Source organism: Lactuca sativa, chromosome 2, assembly GCF_002870075.4.
Source record: "Lactuca sativa cultivar Salinas chromosome 2, Lsat_Salinas_v11, whole genome shotgun sequence".
Lineage (NCBI taxonomy): Eukaryota > Viridiplantae > Streptophyta > Magnoliopsida > Asterales > Asteraceae > Lactuca > Lactuca sativa.
Genome location: NC_056624.2, coordinates 75,325,084 through 75,331,058, shown reverse-complemented (window position 1 = coordinate 75,331,058; position 5,975 = coordinate 75,325,084). Strand labels below are relative to the sequence as shown.

General features: G+C 28.3%; 1 non-coding gene across 1 annotated transcript; it reads left to right on the top strand.

The window, feature by feature from the left end:
* The first annotated feature begins 957 nt into the window (after window positions 1-957).
* TRNAV-UAC (transfer RNA valine (anticodon UAC)) lies at window positions 958-1,030 on the top strand. The gene has a single exon. It is a non-coding gene; the product is annotated as a tRNA-Val (tRNA).
* Window positions 1,031-5,975: the final 4,945 nt, after the last annotated feature.

The window sequence follows — 5,975 nt, the reverse complement described above, 5'->3', positions numbered from 1 at the left end:
CAAGGGTTCATTCAAGACGGGAAAAGTTTAGTCAAACGATACATCCTAAACAATTCTTCTACAGTAGGATATGAACACTTTCAACACATATAACATACACACACATGGACACGCATCACAATATATCAATTTTGGATCAAACAATTTGTTTATAAGATATGCAGTATCCTAACAATGTAGTAGATTTTTCAACAAAGATTGACTCACACACACATTACCAAGCATCGACACTAAAACTGTAGATCCAAGAATGCACAAATACAAAAATCACACATTTCAAGCTTGATTAGGAGATTCTAAGATCTTTGAGCTAACCTACATCGCCTTGTGTTGAGATAAAAACCAGGTACATTTTGGCTTTGGCTGGTTGGCATAAGAGCACAATGCCCATAATTAGGAGTCAAATTCTACTAAAATGCAAACGCTTGACCATTTCTACAAGCATATTACACTCTCATTGTGGTATTTGTTACACCAATATTTTATATGGTCATGGTGTGTCAATGTAATTCTATTTCATTTTCGGTCCATGTTTTCTTACCGTATCTATGGGAAGCAATGTATGACTTTTGGTAGTTTTCTTTGCAGTCAAAGAAGAAAGGTTTAACAAGACCCTATTCGTAATTAAATTGAACCATCATATAAAGACAAATCTTCCAACTTGATAATTATTACCGTATTTTGTACGTGTCAATAGTATATGGACTATTCTTGTACATCAATGTATTTACAATATTCAGTTTATTACTACAAATCCATCATAGAACCCCAAATCTGGTTTGCTTCTCAATTTCAATAACATTGTATATTATTTTTAACATTATCAACTATGATAATATGAAACGGGTTGCATAATTTTCTAAATCTGATATTGTTTAATTTGATAGAAAAATGAATAATAAATCACCTAGCGTTATTAACAAATATATAACGAAAGGTTAGCTAAAAGGTATAAAAGTTCTTGTGGTGTAGTGGTTATCACGTTAGCTTTACACGCTAAAGGTCTCCGGTTCGATCCCGGGCAGGAACAAGCTATTTTTATTGTCGACATTTTAGGACTTTGACTGTTCTTTCTTTTTGAAATCCATTGAAGAGAGCTCTAGAAGGCGTATACAGGGAGGTTGACTTTGCTTCATAATTTTTGTGTTGCATGTTTTCGGTCAGGTCTTTTTTCTGAGGTATATTCTTTTCGTAAAATAGCGTCAAAAGGACATCATCCTCTTGAGCCGATAAATAGATAATTGCTTTTCACCTTCAGTGGTTAATATTTGGCCAATACATATATTGATTCTATTGGTTGACATGTTTGTTTGGTGTTGCACAGTGTTTTATAAAATGACTACAAGAAAATACAAAAATAATAATAATAATAAATAAAACACAACTAATTCACTTTATTTTTACATGGTTCCAGGTCCAGAATCTAGCCGATGGTAAGTTGCAGGTGTAAATCATGTATTTATAGTAATCAGTATACACTCTTAATGTCTTAATATATACACATACCAGGCAAATGCGCGAAAATAAAATTAAATAATTAAAATAATAACTTTTACCACATTATTATTTAATATTTCTACTTTGAAACAAAATGTTAATAGCAAAGCAAACATATAGTTAACATATTAGTTTTATTAAATATTATAGTTTAATTTTTAAGTCATTGTGATATATACGATTATTTGATAATTTTATAAACCATTTAATATTGTGTAAATTATATATCAAATAAATGATAATATAACGGGTAACAAAACATATGAACAAAAATATGAACTGCAACTTTTAGTAACATAAAAATAGAAAAACATCTATTATAACATTTGTATTAAAAAATATATATATATACAACGAATAATAAAAATATGAAAAATAAATACTATAACTTTTAATAACATAAAAACATTAAAACATCTATTATAACATTTATATTAATTTTTCATATTTAAATCACAAATCTCTTCAAATACATTAATGTTTTTAATGAGCAAAACTTTACAACCTTATAAAAGAAAAGAAAATAAAAAGTTATTAGTGATTGCTAATTAATAATCATAAGTTAAAAACTCTTGAGTTGTAACTAATATATATATCCGTAAATCAGAAAACTCTTGAGTTGTAGTGTGAGTTTCAAATGAATGTGGTATCTTGGAAATGTATTATTATTATTATTATTATTATTATTATTATTATTATATTCGTGTAAATAATTGGTTTTGATGCATCATTTTAATCCCTTCAATTATTAAACATAAAGATATTTAAATATAAATTTATAACATACATAGGTGCATATACATGTTAAACAAATCATATATAATATATATATTTTCATAAATGTCATATGTAATTCTTGTCGTAGTAATATGAATAAATTACTTTCATACGAAGAACATATCATGATAAGTCTATCATAATTACATATCAAATGTTCAAAATTATGTTATCTTTTAAATATTGTCTTTTAAATAAGTCGTGTAGGATAACCCAACAAAAATATAATAGAAAATAAACATAATCAAAATAGAAAAACTACAATCAAATAAATAAGAGCATTGGGTAGTTGAATATATAAATAAAGATGTTACATAAACATATATTTATATCAAAAGAAAAAACTAACATTCGTTAATTTTGCTCAAACAAAAAAAACATATATCATTTTTATGAATCTTCTTTCTTCATTTAACACCATTCAACCATAGAAACTTGATGACAATTCTTCACTAACCTGCAATCAAAATATTTTTCTTGAAAAAGAAGAATCAGAAAGATATTCCAAGCAAAACATTGATGTTTGGAGAGTCACATTCAAGATTGAGTAATACACACGAATTACATATAAAGATTAAATGAGAAACTGAATATAAAGAAAGATTATAAAAGCTTCACTTGTTTTGGTTGAAAGAAAAAATCATATTACAATTACCATCGATGCGACATAACTCATTTCTTCAAATCATCATTTTTGGATCGATATAACCCATTTCTTCAAATCATCATATTTGGATGTAAATGCTTCAACTACATGCATGAAAACATTTGAATCACAATATCTTCAAATCCTTCTTACATGTAAGATTTTATATAACACAAAAGACACAAAAAATTTATCTTTTTATACTAAACTTTTCACTAAATGCTAATTAAACATAATATAAGTTATAAAACTTTTAAGTGTTAAATCATAATTAAGAAAACTTTTGAGTTGCATTAGTTAAAAAAGGGGGTTTCAAATGAATGTGGTTTTAGGAAGTTAAAAAAAGGAGTTTCAAATGCATGAGATTCAAGAAAAAATGTTAGCTTTATAAGTATGTATGATTTGAATAATGAATACATGAGATAATATTGTTTCCTCTAAAAGTTCCGATGATCAATCCTCCCTAATAAATAAAGAACTTTTTGCCACTTGTCACCCTCTCATTGATTTGACCACATGTCATTTTGTGGTTATTTTCAATTAAAAATTTTCCACATGACATTTTGTGGTTGTTTCATTTTTATTAAATGTATAATTGCAAAAAATATAATAATAAAGGTATTTCAATTTCATTAATTGACTTTCCTTTTAATTTCAAATTTTATAAATTAAAGCTCATTAGTATTTTTTGTTTTTTTTATCTAAATTATTTGTTTAAACTTAAAACAAAAAAAACATTTAATTTTAATAATTTAATATTTTTCCGTTTTTCTTATAAATTCAACTTCTCAAATGTTTATAATTTTATATATAAATTTTTTAAATTAATCCATGTAATATATGAGTCTTACACTTAGTAAGCTATATAGCATTGGTGGTACAAAATCTCCATCATTAACAAGCACATAACTTGCAACAAAAATTCATTAAGACCATATTTTTTCCCCTATACACCTGAGAGTGGAAAGATGATCTGACATCCACCTAATCTTTCTATTAAATTTTATTTGGATTGGATTTTGTGTTTGGAAGATAAATAAATCTTACCTAATAAGGCTAAAGGGTGTCATGTTGTTTTTGCCTACGAAAATTTAGTGTCTAATAGGCGCCAAATAAGTTTTACCATTCTTGTCAATTTTCACCTAAGGTGTGGTACCATTATTTTCTACCAATAAAAAGAAAGGTGTTAAATGTGAATATTGTTTAATTGTATTATTTGTTGTTGGTTATTATGTCACACCCCCAAACCAAGGATGGCGGAAACGTCCGGGGGTAAAGGACTTCATGTAGAGTATCACAACAACGAGTATAATAGTGCTCAAAGTAAATACAACCATCATAAATATAATTGAAAAAGTTACACCAAAGTATATGTTTACATGATTCGAATCAATTACATTATGATACAAAATGAACTGTTTGACGATTTATCGTCTCATCCTCAAAACGTTGTTGATTTCCTGTTTCACTAAATTCCTGAGAATACAAGTAGTTTTGAAAAGTGTCAACACAAAGGTTGGTGAGTTCATAAGCTTTTGACCGTAAGAGTTTGAAAATCGATCTTTGTAAAGAGATGTATGTTACCAAGAAAAATCCGATATTTTCCTTACAAAAGTTATGTGGTCCTAAATATCAGGACCGAAAATGAACAAGTATTTGACATACTTAAAGATAAAAGTGGTTTCAAATTGGCGTAAAAACCCTTTCTGATTTGAGAAAACTCCCGTAATGAATGGTGTGTAGTCTTAAATACCAAGACTGAAAATATACAGCAATATATGTAATTATTGATATAAAAAGTGATTTTAAATCGACATAAAACCCTTTTTGATATGAAGACGTACAAGTATTTTTCCATACTTAAAGTAATTTCAGTGAGCTAAATCGACGTAACTCGCTAAATTGAAGTTAGAACCTGTAAATCTTATGATTTGTTAATACCACATGTGAGCTATCATAACCATACTTGACCTAGATGGCCTTGTAATTGCGACGTTCTTCAGGCGTCGCGAAACTGAAATGACACTTGTCACCACAGACCTGTCGGTCTAGCTGTTGCATGCAGCTCAGGTGTGGGTTTGTCAAACCCAATATAGATCTATACACAACTATCACGTTTTCCCTACAAGAGACTCTGGTTACAATTTACAGGACTTTTTGAATTGGTTACTTTGGAAGTAACCCGAAGCGAATGACTCACTAATTTATTCATTAACAGATTTACGTGAACTAAAATGAAAACCTTTGGTAAATAAGTTTGAGAAGTAAATGATACATAAACTATACCTATTATAGTTTATCCAAAACGTTTGTAATGTATAATAATTCTTTTATGAAAATGCCTTAATGTTATGAATCCATAAACTATGCTCATTATAGTTTAATATACGTGTTCTAAATGAATGAATAATCTTATCATGAATGACTAATTTTCAGTTTATGATGATAAACTAACAAGGAAACACATTCAATATTTAGAACTCATTGTTATACACTTTGCTCAACATAATACAAAGTGTTATGAAAGTTATATAATGTTAACTAAATTTAACCTTTCTGCGCTATTTTAGAAAAGTCATAGAAAAATCATACGAAGTAGAAAACTAAATCCGTAAATTCTGAGAGTTCCCAAAATGTGTCTAGTTTACTCATAATTTTTATCATGATTTTTAATGACCTCCAACTTGGGTGAAAAAGTCCATAATCACAGACTGGTCCGGATTGGTGTTTGAAATGATAGGCAGTTTTGTAAAAATCACCATAAATTGTAGAAAAATCGTATGGAGATGTGCAAGTAGTCATTTTAAATCTAAGAACTGAAACTACTTACACCTAAAACCGTTTTGAAAACAAAAATGTTTAAGTTGTCCAAAACAGTCCGTGAATGGAGTTGAACTTTTATGATGAAGGCTGTTAGAATAGTTTAGTTATGTTCTTGGTGTTTTAACTTGTATTCCCCCCCCTAAAAACTTGAGAAAACCTGAAAATGTAGGGGTATGAACTCACCTTGAGTAGTTTCAGTAGATGAGTGTTGAAGAAGAGAAGTGTCCAACTC